Genomic DNA, 24,865 nt, shown 5'->3' with positions numbered 1-24,865 from the left:
AACAAAATCTAACATAGAGCTGTAGAATCAGCCCACATCAACTTCACCCTGAAAATATCAAGTGCTGGAAGACAGCAACCAGACTAGCATCTATACTTCTTTATCCATGAAGCTACATAAGCTACATTGCTTCTAAAACCATTTTGACTAGGAATGAGGATAAAGAGAATACAGAGCACTGAATTTGGGAAGGGAACCAGACATTCAGAGTGAAGATTTCCCTCCTCCTATTGTCAAATATTGGAGTTTTTCAAAGGGTTAGATTGTCAGTTTTATGTGCTACTGAGGTGTGGGGCCCCATGGGCTGGCCAGCCATGGGGTCCCTATGTCAGGGTTTGGTCTGATAGCTGTCGTTGTGTCTTTATTGCAAGGCAGATGTTGTTAGTTTCAGTTAGGGCAATGCTTTCCAGCGGTCGGGACTTTCCAGAGAAGTTGAGCCTGTCTCGTAAACAACAAGATGGCGCCGAGGACTGTGCAGTCAGCCTGCCTGCTGCGTGACACTTCATCTGATTGGCCCGAGGACGCGTGCACACCGCGTGAACAAGCAGCGGATTGGAGTGTTCCGTGCATGGACTAGAGCCCGCTTGTGATTGGTTACATTTCGTATATAAGCTGTGTGCCCAGGAAGGAGGGGCTTTTTTCTCTCTCCTCTCTTCCTCCTTTCATGCTTTCTTTGTCACTGTTATTTTCTCAATAAAAGTCTACTGAAGACTGGTAAGCTGCGAGCAACGTCGTTCCTTTGCGGGCAAGGGAACGGCACTGAAGTACAGAGCAATATATTGCTTATAAGTTAAAATATAATAATGTAGAGTTTTGATGTATGCAATCATTTGAAAGGAAAAGATATTTTCCAGAACAATGTTTGCCAAAGAACTATGACCTTACTTATCCACATAGAACTAGACACCAGAGTCAAAGGGTGAATCATACATGTTGATAGCTATCTTCATTTCATCCTGGTTGTCAAACTGTATCTCCTTTGTCTGTTACTTTTTTGATATTCTGTAAACAAAATATCTCAGTTCATTCATTATCCAAGTCATATCAAGTACTTCATCAGGATTCTAGGGTGAGCCACTGAATGAAGCTATGATCTATGGATAGTATCACTTCATGTCTCCATGAACAAGACACCATTTTAATAAAAAGTGCAGATCAAATCCAACAACATGAGTTCCCCCCAGCAAAGATAACACTTTACAATTTAATGATTACATATTTTGCATCATGTGACAATTTCATTATTATAAAATAGAGGTGCTATTTATGCTGTTTTTTTTTTGTTGTTGTTGTTGTTATTTTGCTGTTCTTGAAATGAAATGAAAATTATGTAGTGGAAAAATTGTTGTAACTTTCAATAGGCTAGCTCAGAAGCAGAAAGGACTTCTGTCGCTCCCCCTCTTCATGGAGGAACGACACTAAACCCTGCCTAGGCTTCATATCCGAGTCACGGCACCATTATGTCGCTCCCCCTCTTCGTGGAGGAACGACACAGGACCCTGCGCTGTTCTTTCGTCTGCTCGGCCCTCCCCGGGTTTGCTGCTGGTTCTTCCCGGGTTGGCTACTATCCCTTCCACCTCCGTGGAAGGGCAGTTCCCCCTGGCCGCATTCCCCACTTCCGCAGGGGAGCGGCACACCGCCGGCCGGCTCGTCTCGGGGGCTGCACAGGTGTTCCTTCAGCTAGATGTTCCCCATAGATGTTCCCGGTGCATGCCGTCTCTCTCCTCCTTTATAGTCCTCCTCCGCCAATCCCAACTCGGCTGCCCACACGCCGAGTACGCTGCTCTCCAATCAGGAGCAAGTCCTACAGTTAATTGGTTGAACTGGAGGCAGCTGTGCGGAAGCTGTTTACTTCTCTCCCAGCGCCATATTGTGGGAGAGCAGATGCATAGAATAAGTCTTAATTCCAGTAACAGTCTAGTCCGGATTGCTCCCCACAGACTTCATTGACCAGTGACACAATATGGCTTCCTTTTTGGAAGGACATTACCACCTCCTTCAATGTATATAAGTCATTGCTCTTCTCCATTTTAAAAATTTCATTTATATGTTCCCATAGCATGAACTATACTAGCAGAATTTTTCTTTTACATTTATCCTAGAAAAAGGTTGGGAAAGACCAGTGGAATATTGTGCAACAAGCAGCATAAAACACTAGAAATTCCCAATTAGTTCATTTTTCTGTCACATTAGTTAGGAAGTAATTAGTTGAGGGCTGATGTATATCTATTAGTATTGGTTCTGCAGTCTACTCTCTTAAAGATTAAGGTCATTGTTTCTTTAAGGTTGCAAAGTTACTTACTTATCAGCCTAGCACTTATTAAAAATCCATTAACAAGCCAATTAGAGTTGAATGCTAACTATTTACAAAACTTCCTCTATACTCTGAAATTGTAGAGAGAAGAGTGTAATTGACTGGAGGTGAGGAATTGATCACTTTTTGAGTGTGAACAAATCAGCTCTGTTTGAAACCACAAGGAGACTGTCCATTTTGTTAACCACTTTATGATTCTAAAGGTTGTGGAAGTTAATGTACAAAATTTCTGGATGATTTGAGGAAAGTTTTCTACATGAAACTAATCCCAAGTCACAGTTTGATTAGCACTGTAACTCATTATGTCTACAAAATTCTACAACTGTTGGACCTGCACATCCAGTGAGAATAATCACCATTTATATGACAAAAACTACTAGGAAGCCATCACATATAATAACTGGAATGACAATTATTTAAAACTTACTATTACAACAACAAAGTATAAAAATCAGAAAAATGAAACAAAACAAACCTTTGTGTTTTTTTAAATATAAAATTCTGGCAATGCTAACATATCCTGTACAGCATTGCACAATTATTAAATTTCAGTTTAGTTCACATGACCCCAGACCTCCAGGGATTTTATGTTTATTTTCAAATTTAATAGAAAAAGGATGCCTTTGACCACATGTTTTTTTCCCATATCCCTCAAACCAATTATTTAAAATTTAATTTTGTGATAATCATCTTTCCCTAGAGAAATGGTTCAGTATTATTAAAATAGAAATGTACTATTAATATGGAAAACTTTTCAGTTGAATGTATATTTTGGTGATTAAACAAGAAAATTCATTTCTACTTTGGTGGTATTTTTAACTACTTTTACCTTGGATTATTGTAAAATTAGTGTAGGTCATATCTTTTTTTTTTCTTTTTATTTATTTATTTATTTGACAGTCAGAGTGGACGGTGAGAGAGAGAGACAGAGAGAAAGGTTTTCCTTTGGCGCTGGTTCACCCTCCAATGGCCGCCGCGGCCAGCGCGCTGCAGCTGGCGTACCACGCTGATCCGATGGCAGGAGCCAGGTACTTCTCCTGGTCTCCCATGGGGTACAGGGCCCAAGCACTTGGGCCATCCTCCACTGCACTCCCTGGCCACAGCAGAGAGCTGGCCTGGAAGAGGGGCAACCAGGACAGAATCCAGCACCCCGACTGGGACTAGAACCTGGTGTGCCTGCGCTGCAAGGCAGAGGATTAGCCTAGTGAGCCGCGGCGCCGGCATGGTCATATCTTTTCAATCAGGGATAATATACAACTTCAAAATCTAGAAGAGTAAAAGTATTGTAAGCAAATGAGGACGGTTAAATCATTGAGGACTGTCCTGCTGGCCAATTGTTCCATAGTGCCTTTCAATAGGACACACTATATGAAGAAGGATTTCAATATGGACAAGGGGTTAAGATTTCTCCTCCTCCCTACCTTAACTGTGGTAATTATTTAGTTATCCTCTTTTATGCTACAAGGCTTTGGCATCATTCTTGTTGGGAGAAATATTTCACTCTCCTGTCACTGTAGGGTGTGCTTCCCACTACAAAGGCCAAGGAACCAATTTCTCCATTTCATTACCTCGATAAAAAATGAAGCCTGCACTATGGTTTAGCAGACAGATAAAGCCAGCGCCTGCATCTCATATGGTGTTCCCTGCTAAAAGTGCCTGGGAAAACAGCAGAACATGGCCCAAGTATTTGGGTCCCTGCACCCACATAGGAGACCAGGAAGAAGCCTCTGGCTCCTGGTTTCAGATCAACCTAGCTGTTGCCATTGCAGCTATTTGAGGAGAGAAGCAAAGAACAGCATATCTCTTTCTGTCTGTCTGTCTGTCTCTCTCTCCCTGTAACTCTGCCATTCATATAAATAAATCTTAAAACAAAAATAAGCTCATGCCTAAACCTCCTTAATCATATATTCCCTTAATCTTTTATTTCCTTCCTGGACTTTAAATATTAAAGCAGAGGCCTTCAAGAGCTGGGAGAGATAGGAGGGTTAAAGGGAGTTTGGATTAAATAACAGAGGAAGCTGAATATGATTCATTAATTGTGAAAAATATACTCATATGACATCTTAATAGCAGTGGAAGCAGGGTGAGTGGTATAGGAGAACTCAGTGTTACCATTTCATAATTTTTTGTATATTTAAGGCTATCCTGAAATAAAAATTTCAAAAAATAGAAGAAATAGGTTGAATCCATATTTTCAGCTAAACCCAAAAAGTCAATTTCCTTGATGAAACCATTTCTGCAATTTCTGCATCCTAGGCTTCTGGAACTGATTTTACTTTTGCTAAGTTCAACCTTATATTCATACTTTGAGTTCTCAGTATCCTCCCAATGAAGCCCTGTTTGGTTAAGAATAGTCAAGAGCTTGCTTCTGTGGCACTGTGATAAGATGGTGAGGGAAACTTTTGTTTCTCTAATATTGGTAGTCACAACCAAAAATTTGACAATGAATAGTCCATGATAATCTCTATTTATAAAGCGGACTATCAAAAACTGGCATTTCACATCTTCCTCTGGATTCACTAACATTTTCTGATCAACAAAATTTCAGTAGTTACGCACTACAAAATGCAGAAAGACAAGAAAATAACAAAAAATTATATCTGGTCTTTGGTCTTTACATACATTATCAAAGTAGCACTTAGAGACAGATTTTTTTCTGCTATCTCATCAATTTTACAAAGCTAACTCTGAATATTCTCAAACAGAATCATGAATTACAAGTTAGTCATATAAATTATTTGACTGTGTTACAGGCTGTTTTAGAAAAATTTGGTATAAAAAAAATTACCTAAATGAAAGATCTCGGCGAGTGAGATCCCAGTGGAAAGAACAGGTCATCAAAGAAGGAGGTATCTTTCTCTGAAGGGAGGAGAGAACTTCCATTCTGACTATGACCTTGTCTAAATATCATCAGAGTCGGTGAACTCAAAAGGCTTCCATAGCCTTGGCAACTCCTGACAAGAGCCTAGGGTGATTACTGAGGTCATAAACAAGAGTGTCAATTTATTAAGGCAACAACAGGAGTCACTGTGCACTTACTCCTCATGTAGGATCTCTGTCCTTAATGTGCTGTTCATTGTGATTTAATGCAATAAGTAGTACTCAAACAGTATTTTTCCCTTTGTGTTTCTATGTGGGTGCAAACTGTTGAAATCTTTACTTAATATATGCTAAACTGATCTTCTTTATATAAAGAGAATTGAAAATGAATCTTGATGTGAATGGAAGGGGAGAGGGAGCGGGAAAGGGGAGGGTTGCGGGTGGGAGGGAAGTTATGGGGGGAAGCCATTGTAATCCATAAGCTGTACTTTGGAAATTTATATTCATTAAATAAAAGGTAAAAAAAAAAAAAAGAAAGAAAAATTTGGTATAAGAGAACCAGCCACCAAAGGCAGAAGGAGCCAAGAGACCAAAGAAACAGGCAGATAAACCCAAAATTACACAAAGTATAATTTATTGGAAGGAGCTTAGAGCAGAAGTGTGCTCTTGGGCATCTCCAACACTGGATCCTTGTGTCCCCAGTCCTTAGCCAGGGGTTTATAAGTTATAAACAAAGATGACACACTAACCTAAGCACATCTGTGTTTTTTTTTAAAAGAAAAAAAATGAACATTCCAGACACTTTATAAGGGACATTGGCACCGGGAAGACTTTCTGGCAGGTTACCTTAATGATTTTGTTTCTCCCAAAATGTTTGGGATGACTGTCAATGCTACATCAATGGCAATATGTGGTTACAACCAAATTGCTGAATCCATACTTAGGGTAAATTGTGTCTTAACTCCCAGTACCTCAGAATGTCACTGTATTTGAAAATTAAACCTTGAAGGGGGTAGTGAAGATTAAAGATCATTAGAATAGGTCCTAATCCAATATGACTAGTATCCTTATAAGTTGTAATTTGGATACAGACACCTCCACAGGAAGAAAACATGGTGGTACAGTAAGAACAAATCAGGGAGAGAGTTCTCAGAATGAAAAACAACACTGCTAATACCTGAGTCTTAGACATCTGGCATCTAGAACTGTGAGAAGTAAGGTTATGATGTTTAAACCACTCAGTGTGCATCTTTTGGCAGAAAAACTCTTAGGAAATATAATCTGGAAGAAGAAAGGACTATCTCCCAGGGCTGGCATTGTGTAGCAGGGTAAGCTGCTGCCTGTGATCCTGGCATCCCATATGGGCATTGGCTCGAGTCTCAACCACTAAACTTCCAGTCAGTGTCCTGCTAGTGTGCCTGGGAAAGATGGTCCAAGTGCTTGAGCCCCTACATCCACATGGGAGACCCAGAAGAAGCTCCTGCCTCCTGGCTTGAATCTGACGCAGTCCTGGTCATCAAGATCGTTTGGGGAGTGAACCAGCAGACAGAAAACCTATCTCTCTTTCTCTTCCTCTTTCTTTCTGTAACTCTGCCTTTCAAATAAACAAATAAATCTTTAAAAAACTAAATCTCATCAAAAAATCATAAAACAATGTAATTACACTATAATGTAAACTTACCATGGGCTAGTATTATTCTGAGAATTTTACATGGGTTATCACAATACCCTATGAATGCAGTAGTATTCTCTCTCTATTTATCAGATGTTTATAACTGTTATTGTTGTGAACTAAACCAAGTCAATTAACTATCACAGAGAATTCTTTTGGTACAAATCAGTGGTTTCTAGTGACTATGTTTCTCCCTTTCCACTGTCTTTGTACCAGGTGGTACATTTTGATGAGGTTAAATATCATCTTGAATTTTTCTGCATAGCATAATATTTATCACATATATAAGTATATATATATTATACACATATATAAGCATATATATGCAAAACCTCCACATTTTCTTTTCATAAAATAGGTTGCCTCAGTTCTCTATCTCACATAACATTGAAAAGTCCATGGAATACTTTTCTAGGCTGGTGCAACAGTATTAACATGGCTATATTAGCTTAGGTTTACTGCAATGAAATACCAACGCAGGTACTTCTGAAGAAAAATAAATTTATGTAGCTCTCAGTTTTGAAGGCTAAAAGTCCAAACAGCATGGCATAGGCTCTTTTGAGGGGACCTTGGCAGACAACAGGAGTGTGTGTATGAGGAGGAAATCATAAACAGGCAAGCCAGGCAGAGACTTCATGAGGTTAGGCTCAGGCTTTTATAACAATCTCTCATGAGAACTAACCTGGGTTCCATGAGAAATAACTTAGTCCTTTTGGAGGGCATGTCTCCATCTGAACAATGGACCTCCTACTAGACTCTACTCCACAAAGGGCCACACCATCTCCCAGCACCACCACTCTGGGAAAGAAGCCTTCAATGCATGAATCTTTGGCAGATACTGAAGCCACAACCAAGCTGTTATAAATGGCACAGAAGAATCCCTATGGTGCTAGGACTCAAGACCAAATCTAAGACCAAATCTGAATTCCATTTGGAAGGTGCAATCAGCTAAGGCCTCCAGATTTTATAAAGGCAAAGGGTCCATAAATCTTTCTAATCAATCCACATACCTGAACTGCTAGAAATTTCCCTGAGGGGAAATTTCATTTAATACCACTTAGCAATTAAAAAGTAGTAAAGTATGATCACATAGTTCTAATTAAAACCCTCTTAGTATGTTATTCTAGAGAATGTATCACTGTTGAGATAGCTTCAAGTGTTAACTAACTTCTCTGAAGAGCACATTGAAGCTAACATATACTATGTATTACATTTCTTTAACTTTTATGTATTAAAACAGATTACAGAATCAATCAATACATTATATATATATAATCATATATACATGATCTATTTTTTCTCATCAGTAAAGATCTTGATATATTTCAGCTTTAAGTTTTTCGTTTTTCTGATACTAACCTGGGAAACATCAGATAAAGCACTTTCATGGACTTGTACACACATTTATAGAGAAAATTCTAAATTTCAGCTTTACAAAATGCTATGCACTGTCACATATGAAACAGAATAAATGAAACAATATACATATCTGATCAGCTCTTATAAAAAAGATTAAGATGTGATCATTAAAAATTACATTTCTAGGATAAAAAAGAACCCAGCTACTTCAAAGCATAGTATTACAAATGTCAGAAAATTAATGAGTAGTAAGGAATTAGGACAAGTTCTAGAAAAAAGCAGTTGGAATTATCTCCTAGCTATTTTTCATTTCTACATTCTCATTGCATTTTCACCTTGTGAATGGGTATTCTTGTGGAAGTTGCCTTGTCAGTGAGGCACCTGGTGCAATTATTTTTGTAAAGAGCATGTATAAAATAACAGGTACCTCATAAATATATTCCTAGTCACAAATAGTAAAAATAGAAATCCTTGTAAATTACTTATCACTCAGTAGTTATTTTTATAAATATTTCTGATACTTTTATTTGATTAAATTGAAAACATGCTACATGTATGTAAAAATATATTTTTCTACAGCTGAATTCTTTGTACTAAGCATACAGTTGTAGCATGTTTACTAACATTAAGTGTTGCATTTAATTACAGTCTTATCAGTGATATTAATAAAAAAGTGAATAACGATTTCAACTCTTCATATTGATTACGGACAGTGCAGAAATTCCATTTTAACATTAAAAATTTTGTTTTGAAATGTGCTACAATGAATCATTTTAACTCATCAAAATTAACTTCAATAGGGGATATAAAAAAGAAATAAAAGCCATATGAATAAAAGTAATAATGATTTATGCATTGAGATAAATTACTATATCTAAAATTATGCTAAAATTGCTAATTTAACAGCTTTCTGAATTTATCTGAAATCAATTAAATGAAAAGGGCACAGAAAGTGACTTATACTGTAATATTCTTTTTGTACTTTGTATTGTTTAAAGTTGTCCCTTTAGTTGTTGCAGTTGCAAGGCATATATATAGTTATATCATGGATAACTACATAAGATTTGGTAGAAAACACTTCTTGATACTACATAGGTTTAGTAGAAAACTACCAAAGATTCGGAAAAGTTGGTAGAAGATTTGGTAGAAACTACATAAGATTTGGTGGAAAACCCTAGCTCCTACTCTAGAAAGTACAAGATTGACATGCAGCAAAGTTTATTGAATCATTAATCCTCATTAGTATTATTCTCAACACAGCCCCACATTTCACTGTGTACTGTCCAGCAACTATAGAAAGCATGAAGGTTCACCCATTTCCCACTCTAAATAGAATTAGTGTTTGTGAACGTATTTGCATTGGATTTGTAGTCTATTTTCTCCAAATAAAAACTATTTAAAGTGGTTTACAAAGCAGACATAATGCAAAATATGACTGGACCATTAGGAACAAAAGCCTACTGGGAAATGAGCCAAGGCATAAAAGATGCTGCCAACTCCTTTCCTGAATGTACATGATTGTGCAGAACTGAAAACTACCTATCTCTCGACAGCTGAAAAGTACCGCAAAGCTTCAGCATATTGTTCCAATCTTCAGAAAAAAAAAAAAAGCATTGTTTAAATAAGCATCTTAAATCAGGACCTCTAAATAAGGTGAAAAATTGATGAGGACCAGTATAGGTGTGAGAGAGTGTATTGAATCTTAAGAAGATTCAATCTTCTCTTCCCCACTGAACCATCTTAAATTCCCAGTTCATAATATTCTATAATTACTTTATTTATTTGGTGATTGGGAATGATACAAATAGAAGACTGATTCAGTATCAGTTATTTATACAAATGGTATGAATGAAAATTAAAGGTTATATTTAAATTCATTTAAGTATATGACTATTATGTCATTCATGCTTCATCAGTATCCTCATCTGCTCCACATATGAAAAACATTTTGTAATCACTGTTTCATAATAAAAATAGAAACACTGATTCAGTATTAGTGATTTATACTGTAAAATAGTATGAACAAAGATTCAACATTATGTTTAAATTATACCTGGGACACTAAATGTCCCAGGATAGTGTGGGACTGAATAGTTCAGGGACTACCATACATGTTGATAATTACTGTTACACATGCAGTGAACAATTTTCAATAATAATAAAAGGCTTCTCCCTGTAGAAATGATTTTTGAAGAAATTATTCTCAGTAGAGGTCAATGTGGAGATGAATGTCACATTTCTATGACATATTTATTTCTAACACAGATTTCGTCATTTCTTCAGGGCTGCAGATCAATGCAATATCCTTGCGTTCTGTAAACATCACTCCTCTTAATAAAATCCCAAATGATATTTTTGTTAGTGTGCAATTTCCAAAGCTAATTTAAATGAATATATATATTTATAGCTCCAACTTTAATTGGTAGAAAATTCTTAAAGCAGCTAAATATTGAGCAATTGATTACTCATTCTGCAAGGATGCTTTTGTAAGCACAAGATTTATTTTAATAAATAAGAATTATGTCCTAATAAATATCATCTGGCTTGTCCACAGCTTGAAAATGTGTCCTATCATTTGTAATTTGGCTGTGCATTACACAGTGCAAGGAGTTTAAAGAGTAGCAGCTTTCTTCTCATGATTCAATGTCGTATGGCTGCTTTTAGCATTATGCAGAAATTCAGAATTCTATATCCAAGGAAATATGATTAGTGTGAAGAATATTCACAGTGATTGGTCCTGGCTTGTCTAAGTTTGGTGAGATAGGACACTTCTTTGTAACAACTTACATAAATTAAGTTTAATACTGACAAATAAGTAGTAAAAACAAAAAAGCCTCACATCCATTGTGCTTGGTCCCTCAAGGCTCAAGAAAGCTTTGCAGAGTGGAGGGCCTCTCAATTGCATGTTCCCCACTTACCCTACAGCTTAGGGGCCATGAGAGGCAACCCACACCAATGTTATAATGCCTCAGAAGCAGTGTGAATCATTGTGTGAATCATTGTAGGACATCCACAGAGGAGGTAAAGAAAGTCTGTACTGTTCAAATCAGTTCTCATTTAATACCAGATGGTACATTCTCTATTAGGGACAGGAAATATGTCAGTTTTGTTTCAGGCAGTTTTTTTCTATCTCAGGACATTGCAATTCCACCATTTTCTAACGATATTTATGAGAACCACAAACAAGAAAAGAGTAAGAATTGTCCTGCAATTAGCAATCCCATTGAAACAGACATTGCCATGAATATTTCACACATACTCACATACTAGCATTTATCAAGTCTTCCTTAAGTATACTCAAATTTCACAACAAACCTGGCAGCTGTTTGTTATACTTATACCATTTTTACTGATGATGAAATGAAGTCTATGGAAAGCATATGATTTATCCATTATCACTCACCTAGCAAACATTAGAATCATATCAAAAAACTCCAGTCTTTCTAAAATCAATTTGTTGTGCTGTCTTCTCTTATTGTACCTTTCATTTATATAGCAATTTATATACAATCCATTTCCACTATAAATGCTCTACCTCAGATCAACATTAATGCTAATGTTAATTATACATGTGATAACCTATACGGTTCCCCTGTTTTCTATTTCTCCTCCTACATTATGTTCTAAACATGGCCAATGTGGTCCTAAAGTATAGATCTGATAATGCCATTCTCTTTGAAGACTACCTGCATTTTGAATTTGTGGTGTCACGTGAATGTTAGAATTGAAGAGTCCCCAACAATTGTTATTTGAGAAATAGAGTTTTTAACTAATACACCTGTAAAAACACTGACATAGCATGGCATAAAAATACTTTTGAAAGTTGTACTACAATGTATTTCCATATTCCAGCCATAATTTGCATTGATTGCCTACATTTGTGCTCTCAGATTCCAGTTTTCCAACACTCAAAAATGGTGGACATATTTGGTGCCACTCACTCAATTTTTACTTTATACAGAAAACTCATCTAATTCATAAACAACAAAATCTCATAGCTACTAACAACGTAATGTAATGGTTAGGAGATTATGGTTGGAAATATGATGATATTGAATGTTAATCTGTTTCTGACAAATCCTAGCTGTATGACCTTGGGTAAGCTATCCAATTCCTATAAACACTATTTTTAACCAATAAAATAAAGATCATAGTAGTTCCTACCTTACAACTTTGCGGTGATTATTAAATGCAAGGATGTCCCTCAGTGCCCTGCAAACACTACATATCAAATTAATGCTGTCTGCTGATGTTATAATCTTGACTGCCAAGAGGTTCACAGTTTGATATAATGCCCAATGTTAGCATTATATTAGCAAGAATACGGGAGACTGAAGTGCCCACATAACTTGTAAGTTGTTTTATTTTACTGTTATAATTACTGTTCAAATGTTTTATTCAAGTTTTATCATGTTATTCTAACCATACTTGAGGAGAAATTTGATTGTATGTAAGCTATATTGTCCATTAACGTATAATCTTAAAATATTTTAAAATGCAGAACTTTAATTTTTTGAGATAACTATAATAGAATATTTCCAACCTTGATAATTCCTCAAAACATGTAAAACACCATTACTTTCTCTTAAATTCATAGCTGACTTGTTAATATCTCAGCATCTTTGTAAATATGCCACCTGGACCCTAGGTCTAATTCAGGCAGTTGGTGCAAACCAAACTTTTGAAACAAATTTTATTTGTGTTTAAAAAAGATTAAAAAGTTAAGATCATATGTAGTGTTGCCAAGAATCTCTCCTTGAATAAATTATATATTTCTAAGATTTACTTATTCACTTGAAAAGCAGTGTGAGAGAGAGAGGGGTGTGGGGGCCTGGAGCCTGGCCAAAGCCAGGAGCCAGGAACCCCATCTGGTTCTCCCACATGAGTGCAAGAGCCTATGTACCTTAATCAACTTCCACCTCTTTCCCAGACACATCAGCAGGGAGCTGGATCAGAAATGGAGCAGCCAGACACCAAACGGAGCTCACATAGAATGCTGGCATTGCAGGCATTGGCTTAACCCACTGTGTCACAATGCCAGCCCCCTCTTAAATAAATTCTTATAAACAAAAAAGAGAGACCTACTTGTGATAGTGGGGCTTGCTGTTTATTATTTTTAATAGAAGGTAATATAAATGTTACTCTATACCATTAAAATAACTTCTTTTTTAGTTTTTGTATTTATATAAATGAAACAAGTTTCATGTATTTCATATACACAATTTTAAGAACATAATGATTCTTCCCACGCTACTCTCTCTCCCTCCCTTACTCCCACCCTCCCTCCTCCTTCCTTTCTTATTTTTATTTTGTCAGTGACATACTTCGAACTTACTTACCAACTTAATCACAAGCTTTACTCTCCATTATGTAAAGAATTCAACAAGTAGTAAGTAGAAAAAAAATAATTCCTCAGGAATATAGACAAGGGCTTTAATAGTGCAAAGGGACACTTCAGTTTTCCTTAATAAAAAAGAGCAAAGAGCATGGAAACTCTGTTCATATCATCCATAACTGTGCTCCAAGCCTGCCTAAGTTAAAATTGCATTTACTGAGATTAGCAGAAACAGGGAGAAAACTTGGAAATGTTTCCAGGATGCCTGGAAAGTTAAGTGGTATTATATATTAGTTTCAGTAAAATGTGCACACAATTTAGTAATACGGTTAACTGTTGCTATCACTTTATTTCAAGCTGTTCCCTAGAAATGACAATGATGGCATACAATAAGCATCCTGGGAACACAGGGCCTTCTGCCTTGACAGTGCTATCATAGCACCAAATGATTCTTCGCAATCCATGGCTGAAAATTGTTCTTTTGCCTTTATATTCATTTTGTAATTTATTTCCTTAAATGAGTTATATAATCTTAATAAATTTTCTTAAATATTCATGTATATAGCTCAATTATTACAATTGTAAATGACAATAACAATGCTTGCTATATAGAAGGTTGAATTGGATGATTTTTTAAAAGGTTTTATTTATTTGATAGAAAGACAGTAACCTTCTATCTTCTGGTTCAGTCCTCAATGAACACCATGTGTGGGGCTGTCAGGGAACAGCTGGGAACTCAATTTAGGTCTCCCACCTAGTGGTAGGGAACAAACTATCTGAGCTACCACCTGTTGCCTCCCAGGATGCACTTGGGCAGAAATCTAGAACAGGAAGTGGAATGGTGATTTGTAGTTGAATGCTCTGATATGAGATGCAGGTGTCCAAATTGAGGTCTTTACTGCTGTACCAAATGCCCACCTCTGAATTGGACATATTTAAAATGACTAAAGAGTTGTTCAATACATTTTCACTATTATTATTTTATCTGATTCACTTTTAGATGACAGAGTCACTACTTTTCTAAGTTTCTATCCTCGAAACTAACTTTGTATGAAAAAAGCAAGCAGGCCAGCGCCGCGGCTCACTAGGCTAATCCTCTGCCTTGTGGCGCTGGCACACCGGGTTCTAGTCCCGGTTGGGGCACTGGATTCTGTCCCGGTTGCCCCTCTTCCAGGCCAGCTCTCTGCTGTGGCCAGGGAGTGCAGTGGAGGATGGCCCAAGTGCTTGGGCCCTGCACCCCATGGGAGACCAGTATAAGTACCTGGCTCCTGGATCGGATCAGCGCGGTACGCCGGCCGCAGCACTCCGGCCGCGGCAGCCATTGGAGGGTGAACCAACGGCAAAGGAAGACCTTTCTCTCTGTCTCTCTCTTTCACTGTCCACTCTGCCTGTCAAGAAAAAAGAAAAAAAAAGAAAAAAAAAGAAAAGAAAAAAGCAAGCAAAATTAAGCCTCAATTTTCTGGATTTTCATGACAGTTTGTTGGCAGCATTTTGAAATTACAAGTAAATTGACAGTGAAATTTAGTAAGACTAAAAGCCTGAGTAATATCCTGAAGCTCACACAATAAGCTAGCACAGAAAGCAAAACTGGATGCCTGTCTTTTTTTTTTTTTTTTTTTTTTTTTTTTTTTTTTTTTGACAGGCAGAGTTAGACAGTGAAAGAGAGAGAGACAGAGAGAAAGGTCTTCCTTTTTCTGTTGGTTCACCCACCCAAGTGGCTGCTACGGCCAGCCCGCTGCGCTGATCTGAAGCCAGGAGCCAGGTGCTTCCTCCTGGTCTCCCATGCAGGTGCAGGGCCCAAACACTTGGGCAATCCTCCACTGCCTTCCAGGGCCACAGCAGAGAGCTGGACTGGAATAGGAGAAACTGGGACAGAATCCAGCGCCCCAACCAGGACTAGAACCCCATGTGCTGGCGCCGCAGGCAGAGGATTAGTCAAGTGAGCCGCGGTGCTGGCCAATGCCTGTCTTCTAACTTCCAGTAGTTATACTTTTAGATGTTCGTGAGTAAAGCTATGTCTATACATCTCATATATTTTTCTCTTTTTTTTAAAGTTTTATTTTATTTATTTGAAAGAGATACAGATAGAAGCAGAGAGAGAGAGAGAAACAGAGGTCTTCCAACCACTAGTTCACTCTCCAAATGGCTGCAATGGCTGGAGCTGCACCAATCCGACACCAGGAGCCAGGAGCTTCTTCTGGGTCTTCCATGTGGGTGTAGGGGCCCAAGCACTTGGACCATCTTCTACTGTTTCCCAGGCCATAGCAGAGAGCTGGTTTGGAAATGGAGCATCCAGGACTCGAACTGGCGCCCATATGGGATGCCAGCACTGCAGGCTAGGACTTTAACCCACTGAGCCACAGCGTTGGCTCCCATTTTTTCTCTTAAACAATACTTAAAATAATAATTTAAATGCTTTAATTTTTTAAATTTTTGATTTCTTGGATTTTCTACAGTCACCATTTTCTGTAGAATGTAGTTAAAAAGTAGGAGGATGTTTCAAAAATTCATGGGAAATGGAATCAAAAATAAGCTTACATTGGGAGAGGTAGGCAAATGTTTAATAAGTTTTTATTGAATATATACTAAAGTGTTGACTTGTCCTTCATGTATCCAAAGTATCAAGGGTGTGGTAGTAGTCACATTATGTGTACTTATTACATTTTTAGTAAATAAAAAAATCTTATGTTTATTTTAAATCTGAGAAAGTGACATTGAGGATTTTAAAATATTGTTTGTTGGTCATTTGCATTTTTTTAAACTTTTATTTAATGAATATAAATTTCCAAAATACAGCTTATGGATTACAATGGCTTCCCCCCCATAACATCCCTCCCACCTGCAACCCTCCCCTTACCCACTCCCTCTCCCCTTCCACTCACACCAAGATTCATTTTCGTTTATCTTTATATACAGAAGATCAGTTTAGCATACATTAAGTGAAGATTTCAACAGTTTGCTCCCACACAGAAACATAAAGTGCAAAATACTGTTTGAGTACTAGTTATAGCATTAAATCTCAATGTACAGCACATTAAGGACAGAGATTCTACATGAGGAGTAAGTGCACAGTGACTCCTGTTGTTGACTTAACAAATTGACACTCTTGTTTATGGCCTCAGTAATCACCCTAGGCTCTTGTCATGAGTTGCCAAGGCTATGGAAGCCCCCTGAGTTCACTGACTCTGATCATATTTAGACAAGGCCATGGTCAAAGTGGAAGTTCTCTCCTCCCTTCAGAGAAAGGTACCTCCTTCTTTGATGACCCATTCTTTCCACTGGGATCTCACTTGCGGAGATCTTTCATTTAGGGTTTTGTGGTTTTTTTTGTTTTTTTTTGTTTTTTTTTTTTTTTCCCCAGAGTGTCTTGGCTTTCCATGCCTGAAATACTCTCATGGGCTTTTCAGTCGGATCCGCATGTCTTAAGGGCTGATTCTGAGACCAGAGTGCTGTTTAGGACATCTGCCATTCTATGGGTCTGCTGTGTACCTCACTTCCCATGTTGGATCATTCTCTCCCTTTTTGATTCTATCAGCTAGTATTTGCAGACACTATTCTTGTTTATGTGATCCCTTTGGTTCTTAGTCCTATCATTATGATCAATTGTGAACAGAAATTGATCACTGGGACTAGTGAGATGGCATTGGTACATGCCACCTCGATGGGATTGAATTGGAATCCCCTGGTATGTTTCTAACTCTACCATTTGAGGTAAGTCAGCTTGAGCATGTCCCGAATTGCACATCTCTTCCCTCTCTTATTCCCACTCTTATATTTAATAGTGATCACTTTTCAGTTAGGTTTTAGCACTTAAGAAGAATTGTGTAGTGATTATAGTATTCAACCAAAAGTATTAAGTAGAACAAACAAAAAAAAATACTAAGAGGGATAACATATCAAGTTGCTCATCAACAGTCCCGGTGAGGGCTGATCAAGTCACTGTTTCTCATAGTGTTCACTTCACTTTAACAAGTTTCCTTTTTGGTGCTCAGTTAGTTGTCACCTATCAAGGAGAACAAGTGGTATTTGTCCCTTTGGGATTGGCTTATTTCACTCAGCATAATGTTTTCCAAATTCCTAACAGGGATCACTTTTCAGTTAAAATTTAAACACCTAAGAATAATTGTGTGTTAATTACAGAGTTCAACCAATGGTACTAGAACAAAAAAAAATGCTAAAATGGATAAAGTATTACATTGTAGATCAACCATCAGGACAAGAGCGGATCAAGTCACTGTTTCTCATAGTGTCCATTTCATTTCAACAAGTTTCCCCTTTGGTGCTCAGTTAGTTGTTGCTGATCAGGGAGAACATATGATATTTGTCCCTTTGGGACTGGCTTAATTCACTCAGCATGATATTTTCCAAATTCCTCCATCTTGTTGCAAATGACCAGGTTTCGTTGTTTTTGACTGCTGTATAGTATTCTATAGAGTACATGTCCCATAATTTCTTTATCCAGTCTACTGTTGATGGGCATATATATTGGTTCCAGGTCTTAGCTATTGTGAATTGAGCTGCAATAAACATTAATGTGCAGACAGCTTGTTTGTTTGAAAGGCAAGTTGAAACAGAAAGGGAAAGACAGAGAGATAGAGAGATCATCCATCTGCTTGTTCATTCCCCAAATGGTCACAAAGACTAAGGCTGGGCCAGGCCAAAATCAGAAGCCCCAAGCTTCCCCTGGGTTTCCCATGTGGTGCAGGGTCCCAAGCACTTGGACCATCTTCGGTTGCTTTTTTTGGGCCATTGGAAGGGAGCTGGATCAGAAGTGAAGAGCTGAGTCTCAAACCAGCAGCCACAGGAGCATATGGGATGCTGGTGTCATAGGTGGCAGCCTAACCTGCTATGCCACAATGCTGGCACCAGGCCATTAGTATTTCTTCATTTTAGAAATGTCCATTGTCTCCATTATTTACTGGAGTGTTTATTTTTTTTTTTTCAGTTTTCTGAATTCCTATGTATTCTGGGTACTGATTTTTGTCAGAAGGATGCTTTGAAATCATTTTCATATACTCTGTCAGTTGTCAGTATGTTGAAAAAATGATCAAAATCAGTGACCATCAGGAAAATGCAAATAAAAAACAGTACGATTAGTTCTAGATGAGCCTGAGCCTTAGGCTTCCTCATCAAGGTGAAAAGACATGAGTGGATTCATTTGGAAGAACAGCCTCCATCCATAGCACCCCAGCCTTCTCACCCCTGGCGATCCATTCACACCCCACACCAACAGCCCCTCAGGTTAATCTGGCTGCTCTTCTGTTCCACTTCCCCACTTCTGACTTTGAAACAAAGTAGATGGTCTTTATTGTCTAAAACTTCTGTACTTTGAAGTCCATTTGAAGTGCTAAAATTACTGGGACAGGTTTGTTATATGGAAATTGAAACTTGCAGAAGAAAAAAACCTAAAATACAGAGATCTGATTTGGGAAACAGTTGGTAAGCAGAAGCCTGGCGAGTGTTGTGAAGATTGCAGGCCTTCAACAGAAGATGAGAAAAATACTGCTGGGAACTGCAGCAAAGGGAAAGGAATGTTTCTAATGAATTTGATCTTCACATTTAGTAGATATCTGGGCAGAGGTAAAGATACTGTCTGGCTTTTCTATGTGCCTGTGAGGGAAGGGACAGATGAAATCAACTAAAGTAAAAATTACACATTTTACCTGGAGTAGAAATGAGTAGAGATATAAAGAACTCAAGCTACTAGCAAAGACTTCATTCTCAGAGTGTGAAAAGGCTTCAGTGTAAACAACATCTACAACATTAATAGCAAAGTATGGGAGCCGGAGCTGTGGCATAGCGGGTAAAGCCTCTTCCTGCAGTGCCGGCATCCCACACGGGCGCCAGTTTGAGTCCCATCTGCGCCGCTTCTGATCCAGCTCTCTGCTATGGTCTGGGGAAGCAGTAGAATATGGCCAGGTCCTTGGGCCCCTGCACCTGCATGGGAGACCCAGAAGTTCCTGGCTCCTGGCTTCAGAAAAGCACAGCTCCAGCCAGATCATTGTGGCCAACTGGGGAGTGAACCAGCAGATGGAAGACTTCTCTCTCTCTGCCTCCCCTTTTCTCTGTGTGTAACTTCTGAATTTCAAATAAATAAATAGATCTTTAAAAAAATAGAAAAGTATGGTTTGAGGTAAAATTCCAAGGATATGACTGTAAATACTTCAGTAAGAGCTCTGACAGAGGTAATGTAGTACCCACTAGATATTGCTGGGCAAATTAAGTCCTTCTAAAATTCTTTGGTCTTGCTTGGCAAATCCTCTCTGTTAACCAATAAGCTTCTAGACATGGTATAGGAGAGAAATATCAATCTTTCTCTGCCTACACTAATTTCTAAACCCATCAAAATTTTTAAACATAATAAGTCAATGTCAACCTTGTGCTACTAAAATGTGGCATATTTTATACACAGCAACATTAATTACCAGGGATTGCTGTCATATTTTGCTACATTCCACATCATGTTTCCTAGACAGAGACACTCATTTCATTCTTCTTTAATTCAACTCACTCCTCCCTTATCTAATGGTTATGAAGTGTGATATTTATTTATTTGTGAATACTGAACCATATCTTCTTTAAAGTCATAGATATACCACTTTTCCTTGATTTGTGTGTACATTTATGAAAAAATTCCTAGATGAATTTCTTTATTTTGTAGCTAAACTACAATAGCTCAAGAATGCTTTCCAAAATTTGTAAAAGAATTAAACAGGAGATAAATGTACATGGTTGGCATGTGTAAATCATTATAAATGTAAGTACATGGAGAAGACACAAACTCATAATTTCCTGCATGCGGTTTGCTTTTAGTAACATTTGCAGAGCACAATTTTTTGTTTGTCATATATAAGCTACCATGTCTATGCTATTAAGTTTTACCTGCTCAAATGGGCTAAGACTCTCTTCAAATCATTCTTCAAGATGAAGAATCTATGACAAAAATAAGTCAAAGTTTCTATCCTATAAACATTCTATTGAATTTAAAACTTCTCAATATGTCAACTATATTGAATAATATGCCAGTCCATTGAAGATAACATCCTGTGCTCAGTGATATGTATAATTGATAAGGCTATATCAGACCACTGGACTGAGAGATCCTTCTAAGATTTAGTGTTTACTAAGGCAATCTACCAATCTACTGAGCCATTTCTATTAGTGACATAGATGGTATGTTAAAATTAAAACCCACTCAGCCTATTTGCCAATGACAGAAAAGCTAGAATCAGACAAATGATCTCATCTGTATTTCTTGCAGCTGTTTATTTTTGGTTTTGTTGCTTGTTAAAAGAGAGCATCTTTGAGCACAGATTTTCCATCTCTTCCATATGAAAGTTAATGGCCATTGTGTGTATCCCTACAGGTTTCTCCACCACCGGAATGTTGATAATGATAGCCTGAAACTCTGTATGTATAGAGAAAAACAGAATGATAGAGAAAAGCAAAACGAGTCTCCCTGCTGAAGGAAAATTGAAGAGTATCATGGACATACTTCTGTATGCACATAAACTACCTGACAAATTCTGTCCCCATGAAAATCCGATGTCTTGAATGCCTGTCGTGTATTTATTCATAAGCATGTAACTCTATGGAAAACATACAATTATTGTCTATGAACACTTGGGATTATTTTCATTGAGAATAGACATTTTGTTTTCTCAATTCTCAAGTAAGGTCTTCACTAAACATTAAGCACTTCAAACAACCTTCTGCCTGTATTTCTTTAATACAATATCCCCAAATATAGTCATATTTTGAGGTACTGGGGCTAAGATATACAGCATATGGGGCTGATGTTCTGCTGCTGCAGGTTAACTTGCTGCTTGCAATGCTGGCATGCCATACTGTGGCCCTGGTTAGAGTGCTGCCTGCTCTGCTTTCCTCCCAGCTCCCTGTTAAAGTGCCTGGGAAAAGAGTAGAAGATATCCAAAACCTTGCCACCCACAGACCCACATAGAGTTCCAGGATCTTGTCTTCAGTCTAGAGCAGCCCAGACAGTTGCGGCCAATTGGAGAAATGCACCACCAGATGGAAGATATTTTTTTCTCTATCCCTTCCTCTCTCTCTGTCACTCTGCCTTTCAAATAAATAAATGGATCTTTTATATATATATATATATATATATATATAAATATTTGACAGATAGAGTTAGACAGTGAGAAAGAGAGAGAAAGGTCTTCCTTCCATTGGTTTACCCTCCAAATGGCCGCCATAGCCGGCGCTGCATTGATCCAAAGCCAGGAGCCAGGTGCTTCTTCCTGATCTCCCATGCAGGTGCAGGCGCTCAAGCACTTGGGCCATCCTCCACTGCACTCCCAGGCCACAACAGAGAGCTGGACTGGAAGAGGAGCAACTGGGACTAGAACCCAGCACCCATATGAGATGCCAGTGCTGCAGGCAGAGGATTAACCTAGTGAGTCACGGCACCAGCCAATAAATGAATCTTTTAAATAAAGGAATTAAACATGTAAATTTTCTGGAAACATAGCCTTCATACACTCAACCCCTAACACCATTAGTTGTTGTTGTTATTATTATTATTATTATTATTATTTGACAGGCAGAGTTAGACCGTGAGAGAGAAAGAGACAGAGAGAAAGTTCTTCCTTCCGTTGGTTCATCCCTCAAATGGCCACTACGGCCGGTGCATGGCACCTATCTGAAGCCAGGAGCCAAGTGCCTCCTCCTGGTCTCCCATGTGGGTGCACGGCGCAAGGACTTGGCCATCCTTCACCACCTTCCAGGCCACAGCAGAGAGCTGTACTGGAAGAGGAGCAACCGGGACAGAATCTGGTGCCCCAACCAGAACTAGAAACCAGGGTGCCAGCGCTGCAGGCAGAGGATTAGCCTAGTGAGCTGCAGCGCTGACCTATACCACCGTTAGTTATTTTTGTCAAGTTAGTATACTCCTAATCTTCTTGTTCATCTCAGTAATTCTACTCTGTACAACCCCTTCTCCTCACTGAGTAGAGGAAAAAACTAGAATATCTAAATTTAAGACCTGGGACTATGAAGTTGCTGGGAGAAAAGATAGGGGAAAAACTCTAAGACACTGGTGTAGGGGATGACTTCTTAGACAAAAAAAAGCACTGTGCCCAAAGCACAGGCAACAAAAGCAAAACTAAACTAATGGGACTATATAAAATCGAGAAGCTTCTATACAGAAACGAAAATGATCACTAAGGGCAAATAGACATCTAACAAAATGGGAAAATATTCACAAGCTAACTATCTGACAAAGGATTAACATCCAGAATATACCAGCAACTTAAAAACCTCAACAACAGGGGCCAGCGCTGTGGCATAGTGGGTAAAGCTGCTGCCTGCAGTGCCAGAATCCCATATGTGCACCAGTTCAAGTAATGGCTGCTCCATTTCCGATCCAGCTCTCTGTGATGGCCTGGGGAAGCAGTAGAAAATGTCCCAAGTCCTTGGGCACCTGCACCCACATGGGAGACCCAGAAGAAGCTCCTAGTTTCAGATCATCGTGGCTCTGGCCACTGTGGACATTTGAGGAGTTAACCAGCAGATGGAAGATCAGATCTCTCTCTCTCTGACTCATAACTCTGCCTTTCAAATAAATCATATGCCCTTCAGCACAGCGTTATTCTGCATAGCTTTTTGTTTTTGCTGTAGGAATTCTTCCCTAGATGACTAAATGTATACATAAAACTATGACTTAAGAGGATGGGGCTTCAAATAGAGAAGTTGTATTTTTTTCATGTATTTGGCTTTGTCCATCATATATCAGTTATTTTATTAATTTTGAAAAGGCAGTTGTTTAAGTACTTCGAGATTAGCAGGGATGTGAAGCTTAGCCAGACATAATTTGTCTCTAGAGTAATTTGTAATCTAGTGTGAGCCAAGCATATATACACTTTTAATTTGAAGCAAAGAATAAAATGAGGGACAAGAAGCCCCACAGCTTTTAAGTTCTACATTGGAACTTTTTAATGATGAGGTAGAGATACAATTTAAAATTTGCCCCTCTGAACTAATTTTCTCTTTTTGTTGACAAATTTCTAAAAACTTGGGGACTTAAAGTAATACAAACTTATTATAATTTTTGTGGGTTAAGAATCTGGCATGTGCTATGTGGGTCCTCTGCTCATAGTCTCATAACACTGAAATCAAGACATCAGCTGCCTTTGTCAACATAGATTTTCAACTTAAGAAAGGTCTTCCCTTCTCCCTTAGAATATTGGCAAAATTTGCTTGCTTGCTGCTTGAATTGAGATCTCCATTGTCTTACTAGTTTTTTGTGCTGTACCATTCATAACTCTGAGAAGACTTTTGGGGCCTTCCCATATGCTCTCCTCCATCTCAGAAACAGAAACCTTCCTACCTGTCAAATCTTTCCCAAGCTTCAAACTCCTAATTGCTTGGAGTGTCTGGGTTCTGTTTTCAACTCTAGTTCCTGATTGCAGCTTTCTGCCAGTGCACACTGTAGGAGGCAGTGGTGATGGCTTGAGTAATTGGGCTCCGGCCACCCACATCAGAGACCTGGATTGAGTTCCCAGGTTCTGGCTTCAGCCAGGCTTGGTCCTGGGCAATGCAGGCATTCGGAGAGTAAACAAAGGGGAAGGAAAGGTAATTCTTTGAAAAACAGGATTGAAATTGATGCATCTCTGGAAATAAAGATAAAGAAGACACAAAATACTGATATCAGGAATGAAACAAATGGTATTACTGCAAATCTTTTGGCCATTAAAAAGATAATAAATTACTTTATACTCATAAATTCAATAATTAGAAGAAATGAAAAACTATATTTAAAAACAAGGCCTAGATTATCTCACTAGAAACTGTTACTAAACATTTAAAGAGGGAGACAATGATAAAATCTTTCCCAGGAAACAGTAAATCCTTCCAAACTCATCTTGATACTTGTATTACTTGATACCAAATCCTGGTGAATATAACACAAAAAAGCAAAGTACTTATTTTTTTAACCTTTATTTAATGAATATAAATTTCCAAAGTACAGCTTATGGATTACAATGGCTTCCCCCTCCATAACGTCCCCCCTACCCGCAACCCTCTCCTCTCCCACTCCCTCTCCCATTCCATTCACATCAAGATTCATTTTCAATTATCTTTATATACAGAAGATCACTTTAGTATATATTAAGTAAAGATTTCAACAGTTTGCACCCACACAGAACATAAAGTGTAAAATACTGTTTGAGTACTAGTTATAGCATTAAATCACAATGTACAGCACATTAAGGACAGAGATTCTACATGAGGAGTAAGTACACAGTGACTCCTGTTGTTGACTTAACAATTTGACACTCTTGTTTATGGCATCAGTAATTACCCTAGGCTCTTGTCATGAGTTGCCAAGGCTATGGAAGCCCCC

Source organism: Oryctolagus cuniculus, chromosome 1 (assembly GCF_964237555.1).
Source record: "Oryctolagus cuniculus chromosome 1, mOryCun1.1, whole genome shotgun sequence".
In the NCBI taxonomy this organism is placed as follows: domain Eukaryota; kingdom Metazoa; phylum Chordata; class Mammalia; order Lagomorpha; family Leporidae; genus Oryctolagus; species Oryctolagus cuniculus.
The sequence above is the reverse complement of the archived record's forward strand: the minus strand, read 5'-3'. Positions refer to the sequence as shown.